This window comes from Otolemur garnettii, unplaced genomic scaffold (genome assembly GCF_000181295.1).
Source record: "Otolemur garnettii isolate 467f Iridium unplaced genomic scaffold, OtoGar3 scaffold00004, whole genome shotgun sequence".
NCBI classification, from domain to species: Eukaryota; Metazoa; Chordata; class Mammalia; order Primates; family Galagidae; genus Otolemur; species Otolemur garnettii.
In genome coordinates this window covers 39628053-39651279 of record NW_003852399.1, presented here as the reverse complement: position 1 = coordinate 39651279, position 23227 = coordinate 39628053, and the positions used below count along the sequence as shown (strand labels likewise).

General features: G+C 39.0%; 1 pseudogene; it reads right to left on the bottom strand.

Annotated features, from left to right (window-relative positions):
* Positions 1-17868: 17868 nt before the first annotated feature.
* LOC111728084 lies at positions 17869-18022 on the bottom strand (annotated as a pseudogene).
* Between the last annotated feature and the right edge of the window lie 5205 nt (positions 18023-23227).

The following is a 23227-nucleotide window of genomic DNA, read 5'->3' as shown; positions in this document are numbered from 1 at the left end:
GTTATCGTTTTTAAGTGTTAGCACAACCACGTGTATACATATATGTTCGCAAACTATTTTCTACAGTATTTCAGAATTTGGGGATGCTCCTAAAATTTTTCATGCAATGTTCAGCAGCGTAAATCTCACTGCCATGTAGCTGATTCATGTGATGGCCTTCCCTCACAGTATAATAGATGTCATACTCCCATACTTAGGAGGTCACTTCACCCTGGACAACATCTCTTCCGTGTTTGACACAGGACAGACAGCTCTGCCAGGGTGAGAGACATACTCAGAGAAGGCGAGCATCAGAGACGAGGGGAAGAAGGATGGAAAAGATGCTCTTGCAGTAAATGGTCAGTATTTGAAAGGGACACTATGTAAGGAAAACCAAAGAGCATTTTAATAAGGATTAAATAAATTTTATAGAGGGAAAATTATGTGAATTATGTACATTTCCCTAAGGGAAAAAAGGAAGGGGCCCGGGCAGCAGTGATTTGTTCCTCACGCTGAGCTCCAGGTGGCGCTGTCGGATCAGACCAGCGGACCTGCGCTGGGGGCGTGGCCTGGCCAAAGGGAGCCTAGACGCTGCGGCCTTAACTCCCTTGGGCCGGATTTCCCTCCTTCTAAAGGCTCCCTCGCCTTACTATTTCTAGATACATACACATATTCCCGAGAAGTGTCTCGTTTGTGCTCACGAGTAAGTTGTCAGCTCACTTGGTGTTTTATACTTTCTTCTCTTTCGTGCCCTCTTTCTCTCTCTTTCCAACCCTCAGGATTTGAGCATCTCCTGGCCACTGTTCCCTCTGGGGGCGCGCCTGCCACCTGCCCTGGGGACCACCTAATCGTCTGGGCTCTGTGCTGATCCTACTGAGCCCTGCCTTCGCTGCTGCCAGGGAAGAAAAGGCAGGGGAAGAGTTCACGAAGAGCCCTGTGCTCTACTAAGCATAGAATTTGCCTCCAGTAAAATGCAAGTTGGCAATTAAATTTCCTGGTTTCAAGGCTGCTTAAACGTTGGGTTACTCTCCATCCGTGCTTCTCTAAATCCAGACTTCCTGCCTAAGTTTTCCCCAAATGAGATAGAGTCGCATCCATGAGCATTTTCTCCTATGTGTGAGGCATGGACTGAATTGAGGGCTTCGAGCAGTTTTGATCTGTCAGTGGATTTCAAAGACACCTTTAGTACAAGCCTTTTAATCGAAGGTTTTCTTACCGAGGGTCTCTGCGTTCTACTTACCATCTTGTCACTGCTGTTTGGCATGCCCTTCTTGGTTGAGACTCTGTGGAGTTAGAGACTCTCAGTGGAGTCAGAGGTTAGCTAGTGTTCTTTCTTCACAACTTATCCAACTGGGTTTTCTGCTGTGTCAAGATCACATCCCGCCCATCAAGCCTCAGAAATTTCGCTGAAAGCATCTACTGCCCTGGCCAATCTAGTTTCCCCTTTGTGCTGCCGTATCTCCCCAAACATCCATGCACAGGACGTTCCTAGAATAAGAGGAAGTAGAACTTCACAACAAGTCAATGGGAACATGATTAGAAATTTCTAGCCTTGGGTTTCTAGGGAAATCAGGTCACTGCTTTCTCTACAAGAAAAAAATTTTGAGAAGCCTTTGGGCTTGCTGCCCCTAACTACCGCCAACTAAATCACAGAGTCCAAATGTGAGCACCACTCTCTGAATATTTTTAGATTTGAGTTTAAGGGCAGTGCCATGAAGGAGGTATTGATGCTCCTCAGAAGGATGTGGACATGGGCAAGTCTTTAATACTCCAGGTCTCACTGTCTAATCCATAAAAAGAGACTAAGAATGCCATCAACACAGCAAGTTTGTTGTGCACCTTGCACGAGATGAGGCACTTTCAGGAATCATCACAAGCTGTTATTATTTGATTGCCCACAGTCTATCAACAAGGAAGATACAAGTAAGAACAATCTGGCAGCTCCAGATTTCTTTTTAGGTAAACACTAGATGTCACTGCTGATGTATAGTGCTTTTCAAACAGAGGGTAAAATGGTTCCAAGAAAAAAAGAAGCATGGCCAGGGTGGGGGTGGAGGGAGGGGAAGAGATTGTTCTCTTAAGAACTTTAGCCTGGAAGTATTTCTTTCAATACCTTATTACAAGTGAGTCAGTCTTAGCAAAACTGTAAGCCTTTAATCAACGTATTTAGATATCAATTAAGCCAGTGTGGTTTGCTGATTCAACCAACTGAAGTTGATGCAAAACTAAAGAGTGATACTAAATTTAAGAAGCTGCTGCTTCTGATGTAAGGCTGAAACAACAGAACCAACCTCAGAAATTAGGGGCCTGGGGGAGGAGATGGAAAAGGGATTTTAGCCAACAGATGAACATGAGGAAGAAAGATGATAACAGATAACACTGATCCTGTGTTCATGTGACAGGGAGCATAACATAAATGTGGAACTTTTTTTGTCCTTTTCAATATTTAGCCAATTAATTTAAATGTTGAAGTGTTATTTTAAACATCTCTCTCAATCTGTGTGTGTATAGAACACCAGATTAAATAAAAATATATGGCCTGAAGTAAAACTTCATGTATTAGGGATATATACAAGAAGAATGGAGCTTCACGTGGCTGTCCTGATTTTTTAATTCTTAAGGTTTTGAGAAGGGAAATACTACTTATCTATATTAGAGAGGGGAGCATGGTGAGGGTCTAGAAGCACACAGACTTGCTGTTTCCTGTGGTTGCCCTGTTGCTACAAAGGGTCTTAGTCCAAGAGCAGGGTAGATATTTACTGCACTGAGCAGAAAGAGTGAAAAGATGGGTAGCTGGCTTAATCTGAACTTTTCTCTGTGGTTTCCACAATTCACCTCAAACATCAGCTGAATATAGTGAAATGCTCATTGCTAATGACAGCTAGAATCTGTTGAGGCATTCTTTTTTTTTTTTTTTTTTTTCTGAGACAGAGTCTCACTACGTCACCCCTGGTAGAGTGGTATGGCATCACAGCTCACAGCAACCTCAAACTCTCAGAGTTAAGCGATGCTCTTGCCTCAGCCTCCCAAGTAGCTGGAACTCTAGGTGCCTTCCACAATGCCTGGCTATTTTGTCGCCGTTGTTTAGCTGGCTCAGGCTGGGTTTGAACCCACCAAGCTCAGTGTATGTGGCTGGCACTGTAACCACTGTGCAACGGCCACTGAGCCTGTTGAGGAATTCTTCAAAGCACTATCTACACACCACCTCACAATAACCCTATGACACAGGGAATGTAATTATTCCCATTTTATGTAGTAAAGATAAGAATACTGAGGACGGCCAGGTTAATTGCTTAAAGCGTTAAGGCTAATTAGTGGGCTTGATAAAACACATTTCCCTCAAGTAGAGGGACACATATATGTTTGTAAAACAACATTGTAAGATAAGACCAATTATGTTCATCTATGCACTATCATTCTGATTTTAATTACACATATTTGTACCATTTTATACACACATGGTATGGATGTATTTATTTATTTATTTTTTGCAATTTTTGGCTGGTTTGAACCTGCCACCTCCAGTATATGGGGCTGGCACCCTACTCCTTTGAGCCCCAGGCACTGCCCAGTCTGGATGTATTTCACTCTTCTTCTTTGGCATCACTTTATAAACGTTGCCTCATAAAACACTGTTTATATGGCTTATCCACTTATTTGTAGTGACAACAGAAATGATGTCACAGTATTTTTCCTACTACATTCCACAGTGCCCTGAGAATTCTCAGAAGCGGTTTGGGGCCATCTTGCAGAGTGGAGCTAGGTCAGAAGCACAGGCAAGTAGACCTGGTTTCCTACCTCTGCCTCCTGGCTTCATCTAGAGGAGTTGCTTTTTTAAAAAAATAAACTATTTAAAGCAGTTTACATAGTACATGTATCATGTTTCATTAAAGAAAGAATCTCACAGGCAAAATAAAGTGTAAGTGTTACTGATTATAATATATAATTATTCTATTATTTACTTTTATTGTTATAGATCAGTGATTGTTAACTGGTGTGCTGCAAAATTTAACTATAGGTTTAAGTGTGCCCAAAGATAAAAAAGGTTGAAAAACACTGCTGTAGATTAATATTCTTATAAGCATCTTTGTACATATGTTATTTTTTGCCTTTTAATTATTCACTTACTTTAAGTTTACAAGAGTTGATTTAGGCCCGAAGGGCATGGACATGCATAAACATGTTACGGGGCATTGACAAAGTGTCCTGTCTAAGGTAACTTCCAAGGGCAATGTGAGTACACTCTCTGTTTGGCCACAACTAACAGTAATAACAAAGACCCCAAACAAACTAATTAAATACAAAAAAGAGAAAACCCCACAAAACTCAGCAACAAAAATTAGTGTATTTGCATCATCCTAATTTATTAATAAAAGGTAGGTCGTCTACCCTGTTCCAAACTGGATGTCAATTGTGACTGAGTCGAATTGGTGGCACAGCTTACTGAGGAGCTGTAATAGGAGGCTGGAGAATCAGTGAGGGAAAAAAGTTCTGAATGAGAAGCCTGTTGAGGTAGAAGAACTTTAAGAGCCAATTATGAGGGGTATTTGGGGACCACAGAAAGGAGAAGAGGACCTGGTTCTGCAGTTGTGAGGGGCCATCCTAGAGGGCCTGCAACTGGGAGAACTAGACACTTCCAGAAGGTATCTTAACTCTGGCATTTAAATAGGGCAGAATCTGGTCAGTACTGCTCATTTTTAGGGCTCTATTAGGAGAAATGTTAGCGTATGTATTATCTCCAGATAGCAGTTAAAAACATATCACATTATCAAAAACAAAGAAAAGAGAAAAAACAATCACCTATATTTCCATCCCTACACCAATAACAACTCTTACCATTTTGCCTTTTAAGTATTAAGAAAATTGAATGTTGAATGCAACTTGCTTTTATATTTTTTAGATTTTTTTATTATTTCAAAATATTAAGGGCGGTGAAATGTTTTTGTTACATAGATGCCTTTTACACATACAATGTTTAAGTTGGGGCTTTGAGTGTGTCCGTCACCTGAATCGCGTTCAGTGTACCCAATTGGGTTCAGTTTATCCCTTCTTCCCTTTCTCCCATCTTTTTTTTCTTTTTGAGACAGGGCCTCAAGCTGTCCCCCTGGGTAGAGTGCTATAGCATCATAGCTCACAGCAACCTCCAACTCCTGGTCTCAAGCGAGTCTCCTGCCTCAGCCTCCCAAGTAGCTGGGACCACAGGCATCCGCCACAAAGCCCGGCTATTTTTTGGTTGCAGCTGTCATTGTTGTTTGGTGGGCCTGGGCTGGATTCAAACCTGCCACCTTAGGTGTATGTGGCTGGTGCCTGAGCCACTTGAGCCACAGGCGCTGAGCCCCTTTCTCCCATCTTGATTTCCAACTTTACCTCTCTTTGTGCTCATGTGTGCTCATCCATTAGCTCTGAATTATTAGCAAGTACATGTGGTGTTTGTTTTTCCATTCCTGAGATACTTTGATTAAGATAATGGTCTCCAGTTCTATCCAAGCTTCTGCAAAAGACACTTCATGGCTGAGTACTACTCCATGGTACATACATACATACCACATTTTCTTAATCTGTTCATGAATCAATGGGCACCGAGGTTGATTCCACATCTTTGCAAATGTGAACTATGCTGCAATAAACATGACAGTGTAGGTGTCTTTTTGATAAAAACAACTTCTTTTCCTTTGGGTAGATGCCGCCTCCAGGTAGCATCTGATCTTGCAAAATGGATCACTTCCTTCCCTTCTCCTTCACCCTGACTGTCTCCCCCATCGATTCTCTGGTGAGTCACAATGCTCTTTCCAAGCAGGCCCCTCCACAGGTGGGCATCCACCCACCTACAACTTTTGACCCTCTTCTTAAACACAGCATACACAGGCTGAGTCTAGTCCACTATCTTGCCTCCCTAGCTCTTATAAAATTCTGATAATTTGTTTTACTTCTTATAAACAAGTTGGATAATATGGAGAGGAGTAAAGAAACCAAATAAACTAGGTTCAGGTTTATAAATCCCAGACTTGAGTCAGTTACAATGTACATTATTACATGAATATAATACCCACGTGATATAAAACACCCGTTTATTTCTCTCAGTCAAACATATAAACCCCTCCACCTGGCATTTCTGCCTGCAAACTCAGCAAAGCACCCAAGGAGCAATTGTACCATTACTTCACCTCCACATGAGATCACCCAGGGCAGGGCGGTGGCAAATGGTCGAAGAATGTCACACACTGCCCTTCTGGTGTTAATCTCTTTTCTCATGAAGCAGAGACACACAGACGAAAACATGGAAACTGGAGCAAACAAGGACAGACTGTCTGTCTTTAGTAAGTATGTGTTCAGACAGACACTAGTGGCTCAACTGTCAGAAGTTTGTCTTTTTGCACAGTATGTTGACTTGAGTTTGGCTGTATGTGGGATGCGGTAGGGACTGAACTACAGAGGCCATCAGATACCCCGACCTCACACCTCACACTCAGACCCTAGGTCTGGACCTGGAAATTGTGTGTGCAGAGTGTGCAATATGAGGGTCTCTTTGGGAGCAGAAACTCTCTTCCTTGTCACAACCTTCCAACTCTATTGCCATCTGTCTGACTCCTCCCCATCACAGTAGCTGTCCCCAGAATGCAGAGGAGGTGGGGTTGCTCTCTGGCCACGCACCTTTCATGAGGTTGGACTGCCAAGGGGACACATTCCAAACTCTTTGCACCTACATTCAAGATCTCGAACACTCACTTCCAGTGCCTCACTTCCTGCCACTCCCCAGCTATACCCCTGGAGTTCTGACCTCTCCAGACAACCTCACCATTATCTAAGCCAGTCCTGTTCTTTTCTGCCTTTCCTCTCGTGCATGCTTCTTCCTCGTCTACGACATTCCCCTTCTCTATTTCTTTGCCCTTTTAGGACCAGGACAAACATAGCCTCCTCTCCGAGTTTGCCTTTCACCATCTCTTTCCACTGGTAGAACCATGAGCTTCTCCAACTTTGCTCACTGTGTACTTGGCCCCTTGGGAATGCAGTCTTTTGTGTTTGTGACCCCTGCTCCTGGCCAGCTACAGGGCTCCAAGGGCAGGGCTGTGTCGATTTCATGTTTGTTTCCCCAGGACTGATGCAGTGTCAGACACATAGCAGATGCTTGTTTATTGCTTTTGAATGAACTCATTAATTCAAATACATTACAGTTAATTATAGATTAATAAAAGGTAAATAATAGTTGTTTCACAATGTTTGTTGCTTATTTATTCAACTGTCTTTTAATGAATCCCTCCTCTAGGCCAGGCACTGTAATGGACACTAGTATCAAAAATGAGTAAGATGTTGCTCCTGACTTAAAGGGCCCAAGATCTTTTGAGGCAGATAGACATGTAGCAACAGTTATAGTCATTTATTAATTTTATAAACTAGAAAAACAGTCTTACTATTCAGAAAAGACATGTTTAAGAGTTAAGTCTTCTTTTCTCCACCACACAAATCCTGGAGGGGTTGGGAAGAATTTAGAGTCTTTTTTTTTTTTTAAACCACTGGCAGCCAATCTCACAGTAGACTCTGCTGCCAGGGAGAACAGTGGGGCTAGAAACACACATACACACGTGTGCAGGCGTGCACACACACACACATACATAGATGCTGCCTTCTTTGCTGCCAGGGCCCTGCTAAGATTCTCTACTGTTCCATGAATCCATAGTACTAGCAGCAAAGTGATGATGTCCCCACAAAGTGAAAAGATAAAGAAGAGTTCAACGAGACCATCAGAAGAGAGTTTTGTGTCAGTCTTTGATTTCAGAATATGCTTATCTCATAGGCTTGAAGCAAGTGCTTGCTAGAGCTTTTCTCTAGTTTGGATAAGGAGTCCCAGTTACTAACAAACCATGATGTACAAAGAGACAACCTGAGATAGTCAATTGACATTTCATTAAGGTCAAAGGTGACTAGGAAAGTCTTGTGTAGAGACAACAATCATTCTGCTGTACAGGGAGTGAAATCCACATGCATGGGATCGTAAGGTTAGAGGAACCATTTCATGGAACTCTTCAGGCATTTTATAATTTTCTTTGGATTATTAGGTTTTCTTTGTTCATCTCTGGAGAATAAGTATTTTTAAGATTATGAAAGATAATCAACATTGGATCTGTTATGTAATGATAAACCCTATAATGTGGGTGGCCCTCAAGATAATATCAAAACAAGTGTCAGCCCCAGTACAGGAGAATGGGTATTATTTGTCTTCTTTGGGACATGTATTGCCCCTAGTTGTGGAAATGCAAAACCACTAGACAGAGGATGTAGTGGAGAATCAGGAGAGTTTGTTTTGAGTATTTTTAGGAAAGTAATGATGAGCTCTTCAGAGCATAAGCAATAGTATTTTCCAATTGCTAGTCTGTCTATTCATTAATTTCAACTATTTTAATGAATTCTCTCTCTTTTATTTCCTTTTAGAATTACAGGAAAGTAATGATGAGCTCTTCAGAGCATAAGCATAGTATTTTCCAATTGCTAGTCTGTCTATTCATTAATTTCAACTATTTTAATGAATTCTCTCTCTTTTATTTCCTTTTAGAATTACAAAAGTTCATATAGTTTCAGGACAAAAAAGTCTGATGGCAGCTAACTGCCATTTTCCAAAGAAGAGTAACAGGCACATTGAAAATTTAGTCTGTTAATCTGTGATGTAAGAATCTATAAATGTTGACCTGTATAATGTCAGTAAAAATACATCAATGTCTATACTTCCCAGAGCAATTTACCAATTCAACAACATCCCTATTAAAATACCAACATCTTACTTTCAAGACTTGGAAAAAATGATTTAGCGTTTTGTATGGAACCAGAAAAAACCTTGTATAGCTAAGGCAGTTCTTAATAATAAAAACAAAACTGAGGATATCACCATATCACATTTTAGGCTATATTACAAGGCCATAGTGGCCAAGACAGCATGGTACTGGCATGAAAATAGAGATATAGATATTTGGAATCAAATAAAAAACCAGGAAATGAAACCAACAATTTGCAGCCACCTAATCTTCGATAAACCAAATAAGAGCCTCCACTGGGGGAAAGACTCCCTATTCAACAAATGAAGCTGGGCGAACTGGATATCCACATGTAAAAGACTGAAACTGGACCTGCCCCTTTCTCCACTCATGAAAATTGATTGAAGATGGATAAAGAACTTAATTTTTTTTCTTATAGCATAACTGTCTGTCTACATTAATGCAATCATGGGGTACAGTGTGCTGTTTTCATATACATTTTGAAATACTCTCATCAAATGACATGAAGGTTATGTTAACCAGTTTGATGAAAGAACTTAAATTTAAGGCATGAAATGATAAAAATCCTCAAAGAAAGAATAGGAAAAACACTGGAAGATACTGGCCTGGAGAAAGACTTTATGAAGAAGACTGCCATGGCAATAGCAACAATAGCAATAATAAACAAATGGGATTTAATTAAACTCAAAAGCTTCTGTACGGCAAATAGACAAATTATCCAATGGGAAAGGACATTTGCATAATTTGAATCAGATTAAAGCTAAATAACCAGTATCTTCAATTAATCCACAAGAAAAAAACCAACAATCCCATACATCAATGAGGAAGAGAGATGAATAGAATCTTCTCTAAAGACGACAGATGAATGGCTAGCAAACACACAAAAAAATGCTCGTCATCCCTAATTATTAGAGAAATGCAAATTAAAACGACCCTGAGATTCATCTAACCCCAGTGAGAATAGCCTAGATCATAAAATCTCATAGTCACAGATGCTGGCACGGATGTGGAGAGAAAGGAACACTTTTACACTGCTGGTGGGACTGCAAACTAATACAACATTTTTGGAAGGAAATATGGAGAAACCTCAAAGAACTCAACCTAGACACCCCCCCCCCCTTTTGATTCTGCAATCTCATTACTGGGCATCTATCCAGAAGGAAAAAAACCCTTTTATTATAAAGACACTTGTGCTAGGCTGTTTATCGAAGCCCAATTTACAATTGCTAAAATGTGGAAACAGCCTAAATGTCCTTCAACCCAGGAATGGATTGGTAAGCTGTGGTATATGTATACCATGGAATATTATTCAGCCATTAAAAAATGGAGATTTTGTAGCATTTGTACTAAACTGGATGGAGGTGGAACACATTATTCTTAATGAAGCATCACAGGAATGGAGAAGTATGAATTCTATGTATTCAATTTTGATATGAGGACAATTAATGACAATTAATGACATGGTAGGGCATGTGGGAAGGGGAGATCAGAGGAGGAGGGAGCGGGTGAGGGAAAGGAAAAGAAGAAAAGAAAAGAAAAGAAAAGAAAAGAAAAGAGTGACTAATTCTCACATAAATTGGATTTAGTTCTGATCAAAGTATATTACTTAAACATTAATTTTTAATTCAACCCATAATATGTTGTTTAGAATATTATATCTTCATTTATAAGTGAAATATGTTTGTAATTTCCCCTTTATAATAATATTTTTCTCCAATTTTAATATCAGGTGTATCCAGATTAAATAGAATGATTTTGAAGTATTTCTTTTTTTTCTATTGTCTATAAGATTTGGCATGATCTGTTTTTTGAAATTTTACTTTTATTTATAAATATTAGTTATTTATTTTTTGAGACTTTGGAAAAAAAAATAATAAGAAGAAGTTAACTGATGACTCCATACTGAACCTCAGAGTCAAAGCATCCTATAGTAGACATACTCTTATTTGACAATGTGAATGTTACTTTTTTGCATTATTATTATTGCTTAATATTTCAATGCAGCAAGCATCTGATTTCTTTTCTGAATGTATTTATCTTCCTTCGTTCTTTACAAGGTTTTTGTTTCTAGTCCTTATCTTAAACATTGTTATTGTTATTAAATTTTAAGCCTTTTTAATTTTGTGAAGGCGAAAAGTGGAAACCTAATAATCACATGTATATGTAAAAAAAATACGTTTTGGCGTGATAGCTAAAGACTGTGACTTATATTAAGAGTTGTATAGACTAAGTATTATGTAAGAGATCAGAGAGCTTTTTGGAACAGATATAGAAAAATGCCTCGAGAAACATGCTAAGAATGGGCATTGCATGAAGTTGTATATCCTTGTTCTTATGGAAGATCTTTGTACTGTTTGAAATTGTGGTGGACAGAAAAATGGCCCTGTCAGATGCCTATATCCTAATCCCCAGAATCTGTGAATATGTTCCCTACCATGGCAACATGGACTTCACAGATGTGAATAAAATACAGACTTTGAGCTGGGTGATTATCCCATATTATTCGGCTGCACACAATGTAATCACACAAATCTTTAAAAGCAGAGAATCTTTTCTGGCTATAGCTAGAGAAAGGATGTGATGACAAGCAGGGTCAGAGAGATGGTACATTGCACACTTTGAAGGTGAAAGAAGTCAGGCATGAGCCGAAGAATGGGGTAGCCACTAGTCAGAGAACCAGCTTCCATTCTACGAGCCACCAAAAGAGGAACTGAGTCCCAATGACAACTGACTTTAGAGCAGTGACAGCCATGTGGAATTTCTGACCTGGGGAACTATAAGCGAGTAAACGTGTGCTGTTTTAAGCTATTAAATTTGTGGTGAGTTGTTATGGAAGTAATAGAGAATTTACACAGGAATGCATTGTGACGATAATTATCAGTCCCTGGTCAGAGGTCTTGAATCTGACTTACAGAACAAGATGCAGTGCACAGCTCCTTGCAACCCTCCATGGGAGTGTTCTGTTGGCAGGGACTTCCCATTTAGTAGTGTGGTTTAGTTGGAGGGAATGAATCGTTCTTTTGGACGAGGAGAAAATAAAATCATCAGCCCCTGCGTGGTAAATCTTGAAAAGATCATAAACATTCTTTTTTTAAAATTTTATTTTTTTTTTTGGATTTCGGATTTATGTGAGGGTACACACAATTAGGTTACCATGTTGGCATTTGTTTGGTAGAGTCCCTGTTCATGCAAATTCTCTTGGTGGAAGTTGATTCTGTTTCTGGTTTATTGCTGAAAACTAACTTTTACTGATCCCTTTACAAATATTTCGTCTTCCCAAAGATCCTGATTTTTATTTCCCCCATTTTGCATAAGAAAAGCTGCAGGTAAGAAGGTAAGAAAAACTATAGGTAAGAAGGTAAGAGATTCATCCAGTAAGTGGGAGAGGAAGGACCCACAGCCCACCATGACATCCCCCAGCTGCTTTCACTCATCTTCCTCATCCTCAAGACCGATGTTTCTACCTGAAGCCTCTTTTTTATAGCTGAATGATAGTCTTTTGTGTGTCTACCACATTTTGTTTATCCATTTGTCTGTGGATGAACACTTAGGTTGTTTCTGCCTTTTGACTATCATGAATAACCCTCTTCCAATTCTTTGTGTCTATATCTAGGAGAGGGATTGCTGTGTCAGACGGTAGCTCTATGTTTAGCTTTTTGAGGGACTGCCAAACGATTTTCCCTAGTGTCTGCATTATTTTATATTCCACCAGCAATGTATGAGGAAGGTTCCAATTTCTCCCTATCCCTGCCAACACCTGTCCACTAGGTATCTCATTGTGGTGTTGTGCAAATGAACCTTTAAATTTGTAGTAGTTGGTGAATATTTCGATTACAATGAGTGGAAATCATTTTTATGATCTTTCTACACTATTTAGGTCCTTTCTATCCCTCCATTTCCCTCAGTTTTGCACATATTAGAGCGCCCTTAGATGTTTCCTCCTACCTCCCAAGTTACTCCCAGATCACTGGTGGTCTAGCTCTTGTCCATTCTTAGAAAGAGCCAGGTCACCTAGGAGGACACTCAGCCAACAGGGAAGAAACTAGAGAGGGAGGAATTTTATGCAATAGGGAAATGTCTATGGTGCATAAAAGAGGGCAAGAAAGTGGTGTTTATAAGGAGTTAGATGGTTTATAATGGATCATAAAGATTATGTGGGGGAAGGAAAACAAGGGTGTGTGCGTGGAAAGGTGATGGAGGAAGTGAAGGGTGCAGAGCAGGTGTGGGCCGAGAATATCAGCCACAACCAGCAGAGTTGTGGACCAGGATCACAATGTCCATTATTTGCAGCCTGATCGAAGAAAGAGAGAGGATGGATTTGGAATCCCTAAATCCCACCCGAGGTCGGACAATCATGCAGAGAAGTAGCTCCTGAGACCTTGTTGCAGATGAGAAATCCACTTCCCAGCCCACCTTCCGCGGCCACAGCTGATCAGACATCAGTCCCCTGACACACGGACCCTGTGGCTCTGCTGAGACCAGTCAGTGAGATTTAGGAAAGCTAAAGTTTTACTCAAAAGAAAGAAAACACCTGGTGTTATGTTTTCCAGAGGAGATGCTCTTCATCAAAATAGTAGCTCCCACACTGTTGTGTTGTCCCTGAGCAACAGCAAATGTGCTCCTGTCACAGAAGAGAACCCTTCACTGTGCCTCTGACACCAGGTTTGACATTCAAAGGAAGTTATGCACCCATGAGCCTGAAAATATGCATGCACTTTCACTCTCTATAATTCATATCAAGAAAAAATCAAAGCCAATATTTATAGCTTCTCATGCAAGATGATCAATTACAAAGTTTTCTGTCAAAAAAAAAATATTGGCAACAACCAAAGTGTCCAATAATAAGAGATTTCTTTTTTGTCTTATCACTCTTTTTTTAAAAATTAAATCATAGCGGTGTATATTAATGCAATCATAGGGTACAATGTGCTGTTTTAATATACAATTTGAAATATTTTCATCAAACTGGTTAACATAGCCTTCATGGCATTTTCTTAGTTATTGTGTTAAGACATTTATATTCTACATTTAGTAAATTTCACATATACCTTTGTAAGATGCACCGTAGGTGTGGTCCCACCAATTACCCTCCTTCTACCCATCCTCTCCCTTCACCTCCCCTCCCTCTTCACTTTCCCCATATTCTTGGGCTATAATTGGGTTATAGCTTAAGCTATAACTTGGTTTCACAGTAGGGCTGAGTACACTGGATAATTTTTCTTCCATTCTTGAGATACTAAGAAGAATATGTTCCAGCTCCATCCGTGTAAACATGAAAGAGGTAAAGTCTCCATCTTTCTTTAAAAGCTGTTCCATGGTGTACATATGCCACAATTTATTAATCCATTCGTGGGTTGATGGGCATTTGAGCTCCTTCCATGACTTAGCAATTGTGAATTGGGCTGCAATAAACATTCTGGTACAAATATCTTTGTTATAATGTGATTTTTGGTCTTCTGGATATATACTTAGTAGAGGAATTGTAGGATCGAATGGCAGGTCTATTTTTAGATCCCTAAATGATTGCCAAACATATTTCCAAAAGGAACATATTAGTTTGCATTCCCATCAGTGGTGTAGAAGTGTTCCCTTTTCTCTTCATCCACGCCAACATCTCTGGTTTGGGGATTTTGTGATGTGGGCTAATCTTACTGGAGTTAGATGATATCTCAAAGTAGTTTTGATTTGCATTTCTCTGATAATTAAGGATGATGAGCATTTTTTCATATGAGATTTCTTTCTTTTCTTTCTTTCTTTTTTTTTTTTTTTTGCAGTTTTTGGCCAGGGCTGGATTTGAACCCTCACTTCTGGCTTATGGGGCTGGCACCCTACTCCTTTGAGCTACAGGCACTGCCCCATATGAGATTTCTTAAATGAATTATGGTTCACTCATTTACTAGAATAATATTTTTTTACATTGTAGAAATGTATAAATGGACATGGCAGAATATTAACAAACTATTAACAAATGAAACAAACAAATTACAAAAGAATAATGTGTCAATTTATAATATCTGTCCATCTACCCTACCAACTATTTGTGTCTTTTTTTTTTTTTTTGCAGTTTTTGTCTGGGGCTGGGTTTGAACCCATCACGGCATATGGGGCCAGCACCCTACTCCTTTGAGCCACAGGCGCCACCCCAACCTATTTGTATCTTTACATCATCTCCGTCTCTAGCTCTCTGTATGTGTCTGTGTCGATCTACCGGTCTCTGTATTTCTAAATCTCTCTCTTTCCATCTCCACATGTATCTGGAAGATTACATACTACTATCTCAGTAGTGGTCTTCGGGTAGTAAGATTATGGGTGATTTTTATTCATTTTTAGAATTATATTTACAATTTTTATTTAAAAATTTTTAAATTTTTACTCCTTTTTTAGCATCATGTTTTATAATTTTCATACAATGAACATATAGAACAGTCCCACGTCCTCCACTCACACATGCTGGGAAATGCTGATGTTAGTCACAAAAGGGATGCTTCCCTGCACAAATGCAGCATCCTACCCCCACCCCCCCACCCCCCCACCCCCGTCTCCACATATTCACAACAGTAGCATGACATTCTGGGTGGCCTTAAAAAATGCTCTAAATTCTTCTTAGAGAAGAGCAGCAAGCTCCAATTCTGTGGGACAGCAAAGGCTGATGGAGAGAGTAGACACGAAGATGGTTCAGCAATGACGAATCTTACTGGTTTAGTCACAGAAAAGTAGTGTGTTGCCAGTTCCCTCTGTCGGGAAGCCTTTTGTGCTGGGCACCTTTTATTTTAGCTCGGGGATTATCAGGGTAATGTTTCCATGCCAGAGCATTCGATGCAGCAATGCCCACCCAAATTCAGAGCTTAGTGTGATTACTACCAGCTTTCAAAAACTTTGCTAGGTAAGAATTTAGCTCTTGCCAATAGAATCTGTTTTTATGGATGACTTATTCATTCAGGAAGTAAGCAAATAATGCCATGGTGACTTTAATGCCCTACGAAGGCATTTGCTCAGAGTTAATTTCAGTAGGGTATAATCTTTCAGTTGCTTTGTTAGTAAAATATCTGAATTGTCCTTTTCCACACTGACACTTTCCATACTTGGCGCTCCCAGTCTATAGACATCACAGTGATTCATAGAACAATATGATCTAACACCATTTATACCCTCAATAATGAACAGAGGTGAGGCTTAATATTCCTTAGTTCATCTGAACATTTGTTTTTAAAAATATAAATAAAATATCAATACTGCACTTTCAAAATATTATATCACTGAGTGAAAAGCAGACATGTTACAATTATTGCTTTTATTTGTTAGAGAGAGAGTTTCTCTATATTTCCCAGGCTGGACTGCAATGGTTATTCACAGGTACTCTCCCAGGTCACTGCAGCTTCAGTCTTCTGGGCTCAAGGGATCCTCCTGTCTGTGCTTCCCCAGTAACCGGGACTATGGGCACATGCCACAGCCCTCAGGTCAAAAATTAATTTTCAAGTTACTTTCAGAATATTGTTCCCTGAAAGGGCCTGGACTAAGCAAGGTGTTCGGTCTCCACATCTTACTAAAGGCTCTTACTAAAAAGTCCTGATAGGAATTAGAATAGATCTAAATGACATCAGGTCCCAGATTTAAAAAGATATTTGAAAATGGAAACTATATGCACCACCAAGAGTTCAGTTCTTTACTCAGTCAGGTTAAGAGTTTGTGAGAAAAGAATGTCTTTAACCCAGTAAATTGAAAAATTATTAAAGAACTTTTTAGGTAGAGTGATTTGAGAAATCATTTAGCAAGTTGTTTTAGTTGACTTTTTAAAGTTTTCTGGATTCTGGTTCTCATCTAAACTTGAAACAACTCTCTTTTTCTCCTAGAAATATCTCTTCTAAAAGACAATATTTCTACTCAATAGATTCAACAAACATTTATTGGTTATGAACTCTGCTTCTGGTTCTTTTACTTTTGATCTCTTAGAATAGTCTTTAAAAAGTCACTGTTATCAGCAGGGCATGGTGGTTCGTGCCTCTAATCCTATCACTTTGGGAAACCGAGGTGAAAGAATCACTTGTGCTCAGGACTTTGAAACCAGCCTAAGCAAGAGTGAGATGCCCATCTCTACAAAGAATAGACAAATAGTGTGGGCATGGGGCACAAGCCTGTAGTCCCCGCTGCTCTGGAGGCTGAGGCAGGAAGATTACTGTAGCCCAGAAGTTTGAGGTTGCAGTTAGCTATGAAGATGCCACTGCACTCACTACAGTGACAGAGTGAGACCCCGTCTTTAAAAAAAAATCCAAAAAACCATTGTTTCAGAATAGTCTCATAAAGTACCATCAATTTACACATAGAATAATGAGGTCTCTCAGAGCCAATCTACTCTTTATCTAACCAGTTTTTCCTCCTCCCATCTTGCCCAACTTCAATAATATATGCTGTTCTTTTCTGATCGTGTTACTTTAAGTGGACTTGTCCCAGCTATGACGTTTGGGAGATTAAAGAGTTTAGAAGTTAATAAAAAATACAATGCGTTGTCTGTGTAAGCCTTGTCACTCTCATATTATAATTCTATTGTAATTCTGGATAACATTTTGGGTGTATTTTTAAAAGTCTGCTTTTTTTTCCTCTCCCAAGAACAACAGAATTTCACTTAGAATAAAGACAAAATAAGCTTACTTTATTAGCACATGAATTGTCTGTATCAGTGAATGAATATTTACTGAGTAGCTACTGTATGTGAAGCAGGTGGACTATGGTAATAAAATGATAAGGTCCCGACCTCATGGGAATCTCAAACATCAATCAATATAAATTATAAGTGTGGTAAGTGCTGGAACTCAGGGCAATATGGGAACACCTATTGCTTTCCTGTTTTCTCTTCTTTTAATACTGCACCTTAAAAGTTTATGTTTTTACTTGTGCATCTGTGGTCTAGGATCTACACTTATTATGTGCAGCAAATGAATGCTTAAGGAATATATACTGAATATATATAAAGAGTACAAAGTGTGAGCAGAGTCTGAAGGCAGCACCTGGGGCGGGTAGAAACTGTGATCTTGGAGGTCTTCTGCCCCTTTTATCTATCCTCTTTTTATTTATTTTTGTTCTTTATTTTTATTATTTTTAAAATTTTAAAATGTTCTTACACATGATCAGGGGAGCCTGTGAAGGCAGTTCCCCACTATCACACATTATCAGCCATATTTCCCACATTTGGGGAAATAGCAGGGGTCAGCATATCTGGAGTGCAGAGGATAAGCCTTGCCCTGGGAAAACCACCTTGCTGATCTCCCCTGCAGGGTAAGTGTGGCTGTCCTCCTTTTAATTCCATCAGGTTGACTCAATTTTTCTGTTGGTAAATGATCACTTTACAGATTTAGTATGAATCTATGTATGATGCTGCCATTTTGACCAAAACTTATATGTACTGATCTTTGATAGGGCAAAGGGATTGCCATCTTCCTTTGTGTACTCTTTCATTGCCATTTTCTCTAGTTCTTGGTAGGCTCTTAAGGCAAGGCTATTGAATTCAGCTTGCCTGGGTAAGCAATACCTGCTAAGATAGCCAGAAACGAGAGAGATTAAGTTTATACACCTTGTGTTGTTGCGCTTGTCAATTTTATTTTCCTATTAGATCACAACATTGTTATATGTGGAGAACATTTCATGAGAAGTTTATCAACCTGATAACATAAAACCCAGTGGCAACAGCCCCAAGTCCTATGGAGTCATTTTGTAATATTTATCTATGGTGCTAAGATAGTTCTAATTTGTTCTGGGAAGGAAGGAACATTAAAATCATCATCTCTGCCCCAAATGTTACTTGATATAAATGATTTTACTCTATTTTTATTATCAGGCAGATACCCATAATTCTCCTGTATGTTCTGTACTATAGAATAAGTATAAGGGTGTTTATAAAATACTTTAATACCAGAGGCCATGTATGGAGCAGCATGCTATACTTCTAAGAGCTAATGATTTATTTTTCTTTGCTCATTGCTTTTATTCATCTTAAGCAATGTAATATATTTCCTTTTTTTGACTTACTGCTTACTAAACCTCTACAGTTTTGCTAGTTAGATTAAAACATTTTTTCTCTTGAAAAACATTAGAACATTATGACAACTTAGGAAAAATTAGATACAATTTAGAATAAGAAAGGGTATTGCATTTTTATAATTTATATACATGTGTACATGTACATACAGTATATAAGTATTTTAAAGAATTGTGTCTTAAAAGAAAGTTCATTCTGTGGTTAAGGGTTCAGACTCCGCCTCTACAAAATTGAAATGCAGTCCTGGCTTTCCTACACTCCAGGTCTGTGGCCTTGTACAAGCATCTAGAGCTTCCCATGCCTCAATTTTCTTAGCTGTAAAATAAAGTGAACAATTGTCCATACTTCCTAGGTTTGCTGTGATGATGAAATGAGATATGGCTTCTAGGAAAACCCAAATATTGTCTGATTTCATTTAGGTACTTATTTTGCAAATTCTACCCAATGTGCAGCCACAGTTCTGAGTTTTTGCAAGTATTAATTTATTTCTTCATTTAATATTTAACCTTAATAACAATAAAGACAAAACAAGCTTACTTTATTAGCACATGAATTGTCTGTATCAGTGAATGAATATTTACTGAGTAGCTACTCTATGTGAAGCAGATGGACTATGGTAATAAAATGATAAGGTCCCGACCTCATGGGAATCTCAAACATCAAAGGACATTTTATCCTTTCTCTTTTATGGATGAGGAAGCTGAAGTGCTCTTAGACTATTCTGGGTTAAGAGACAATATCAGAGTCAGGACTGCAACCTGGACAATTAGGGTTAAAAATTTATGCTCTTATACTATGCTGCCCTGTTTTAGTTATATATATATACTCAACCAATTTATATCTCCTACTATGCATTAGGAAATATCCTAGACACTTGGATTATAGAGAAAAAGAAGTCTCTGCCCTTGACAAGATTGTAATTTAGTGATAAAGATTTGTGAACAAATAATTGTAAGATTGTGCGTCCATAGAAGACACGTGTGGGGGCTATGGAAATGCAGTGGAGAGAAGGCTTAATGGAAGACCCACCTTCACTGTCGGGGGCTGTGGAACAGGCACAAATGGAGAGCCACATGCCACAGGCCCAACACTCCAAATGTCATAAGTGAAACTTCATCACGCTATTATTTTTACAATGAAATTAAAAGTATGTGTAGAGCTATGAATCTTTACTACCAAAAGTCAACACAATATCAAAGACAACTGCTTTAAATGTTAATGACACATCTGTGTGCATGCTGGGGGTCTGGCAATGTTTAGATAAGCCATAAAATAAAAGTAACCATAGTTCATAAATAAAAGTTATTCATCTGGCATGTATATTTTTCTGGGCTTAATTTTAGCAAAATAATAAAGTGTGGTGTTATAGTCAAGATTTTCATGCAATGTGTATAGTATTAACAATAATAGCCTAAATATCTGATTATATGCCTGTATTCAAAGTATATAAAATCCGAACATTTTTCATCAAATTATAAATTAAAACAATTGTACAAAATCTAAAATTTAAATTACTTTTGCATTTTCAAGTTTATTTGTTCATACAACCTATTAAAATATAAATTATAAAATAATAATTAAAAATACAAATTAGGTAAAGCTGAAATTTCTGATTCAATTTTTAAATAATGTACTAAATTATGTTAAATATTTTTAAAAATAATTTTGAAATCAAAAGACAATAAAAGTCCTAGAAGAAATTGTGGGAAAAACTCTTTGGAAACATTTTATGAAGAAGACTTCAAGGGCAATCACAACCACAAAAATAAACAAATGGGACTTAGTTAAACAGAAAAACTTCTGCACAGCTAAGGACACAACAATTAAAGGAAATAGACAACCTTCAGAATGGGAAAAGATATTTGCATATTACAAATCTGACAAAGACTTGATAACTAGGAACTATAGAGAACTCAAATTAGAGTTTGCTCTTCAAAAAAGAGCAGATAATCCCATCTATCACTGGGCAAAAGACATGAACAGAGCCTTCTCTGTTAGACAAATGGCTAACAAACCTATGAAAAAATGCTCATAATCCCTAATCATCAGTGAAATGCAAATCAAAACCACCCTGAGACATCACCTAACCCCAGTAGCTCACATCACAAAGTCCCAGAATTGCAGAAGGACAGTTTCACACTGTTGTGGGACTGCAAACTAATACAGCCTCTTTGGAAAGAAGTATGGGGAATCCTCAAAGAACTCAAATTAGACCTCCCACCTGACCCTGCAATCTCTCTACTGGCCATCTACCCAGAAGAAAAAAAAATCATTTTATCATAAAGACATTTGCACTAGATGGTTTATTGCAGATCAGTTTACAATCATCAAGATGTGGAAACAACCTCCATGCCCATCAGCTGAAGAATGGATTAACAAACTGTGGTATATGTGTGCCATGGAGTACTCTGCAGCATAAGAAGAGATGGTCCCTTCATGTCTTTTGTATTAACCTGGATGAAGTTGAAACACATTCTTCTTACTAAAGTGTCACAAAAATGGAAAAGGAAATATCCAATGTACTCAATTTTATTATGAAGTCAGTGAATGATCTAATACACGCCCACATAGAAAAAGTGAATCAATGCAAGTAGGGGGGAGGGGGGTAGAGGAGGGGGGAGGGGGAGGAGTGGGATTGGTGTTCTCCCACTTAATGAGCACAATGTAGGGGTATATGGCACACCTTTGGAGTGCGGGACACAACTACAAGAGGGACTCTAACAAATTCAAATATTGTGTGACCTGGTTTTTTGTACCCTCCAATTAACCTGAAATTAAAAAAAAAAAAAAGTTAATAAAAAAAATTTTTTAATTCTAGCAATCAATGTCCATTCTGTTGTTAGCTGGACTGATGAGTCATACATTTTACATTTAGAACAACCTATACACAAATTTAAGAGTGAAGAGTATTGTTTAAAATTGCAAAATGTTCCTCCACTACCATGTGCAATTGCAGTGAATACTCCCTAATTTGTGTCTCTGGAACCATAAATTTGAGCACAAAGAGGATCAAGAAAAATGCATACGTGGCTCTCTCTGCTGGGGAGTGGGAATAGCAGCTTCTTTCGTAAGAATCTGTTGTTGCACATACGCTGTCTGAAGAGCATGAGAATGATTACTGCGGCCTCTCTCCTGGCTAAGCACTATTGCTGCTCAAGTCCTCCCCGCACTCTGCAGCAGCGTCCATCTTCATCATTGGTGGTGGCTCCACCCCACAATACATAGCATCTTTCAAATGCAGAGGCCTTTTGTTTCAAGGACATAGGGTTAAAGATATGAAGAAGTATTTCTTTTTCTTTTCTCTTTTTTTTTTTTTGAGACAGAGCCTCAAACTGTCACCCAGGGTAGAGTGCTATGGCATCATAGCTCACAGCAACCTCCAACTCCTGGGCTCAAGCGAGTCTCCTGCCTCTACCTCCCAAGTAGGTGGGACCACAGGCACCCGCCACAACGCCTGGCTATTTTTTGGTTGCAGCCATCATTGTTGTTTGGCGGGCCTGGGCTGGATTAGAACCAGCCAGCTCAGGTGTAATCCTGTCTGTCACCTTAGCCGCTTGAGCCACAGGCGCCAAGACAAGCAGATCTTTAGGATTCTGAATCTTAGTGTGTCAGTCTGAGCAACAGACCCTGAGGATGGAGGTGTCCATATGTTCTTTAAAAAATTTATTCTTTTTATGACATACAAGGTCCTCCAAAGTGCAGGGTCTAGCTTGGGGCTCCTTCTTGGTTAGGTCTATGGATCTGTGTACCTGCTATCTACGGGACTAAAGAATGTTTTAGATGAGGCAGATATTTGGTTGAATCTTAAGGGGGATACAGCACTGTGAGGTATATTACTGACAGCAGGTGCAAAGGCCTACACATGGTAGTGTAGCATTTTCAGGGAGCCACAGATCCGTCTGTGTGGCTGGAGCTCAGGGTGCTTGAAGGTGGTGGTGGGAGGTGAAGCAAGAGATATAAGTTGGTGTGTATCCTAAGGGCATGAAGAGGAGCTTGGCGTTTATTCTAAAGCAAAAGGGACCCAAAAGGTTTATATACAAAGGTGTTTGATTAGGTTGAACCCTGGATGTGGAGCATCCTTAGGAAAAGGGCAACAACAGAGGCTGAGCCACCAACTTGGGTGGTAATTATCCCAGCAAAAAGCATGGATGACTTTAAAAAACTGTAGTAGTGGACATGGAAATGATAAGAGAAATTGAGAGGGACTTGGGATACAGGAAGAGGTTGGATGTCTTGTCTGGGGCAGTGCATTGTAGTTATTTCATAACTGTCTGTTGCAGTAAAATGTGTTTCTACTACTGGTGCTTCCAGCATTTTAACTACACTATGGAATGTCTTTAACGGTGAATTAATTTGGTTGCATTGTTTCAATACTTTGAATTACAAAGTGGGCACATTCTTAAGAAGAAAGATTGATTCCAAGGAGAGTGGGTGCCCGGAAGTTCTCAGTGAA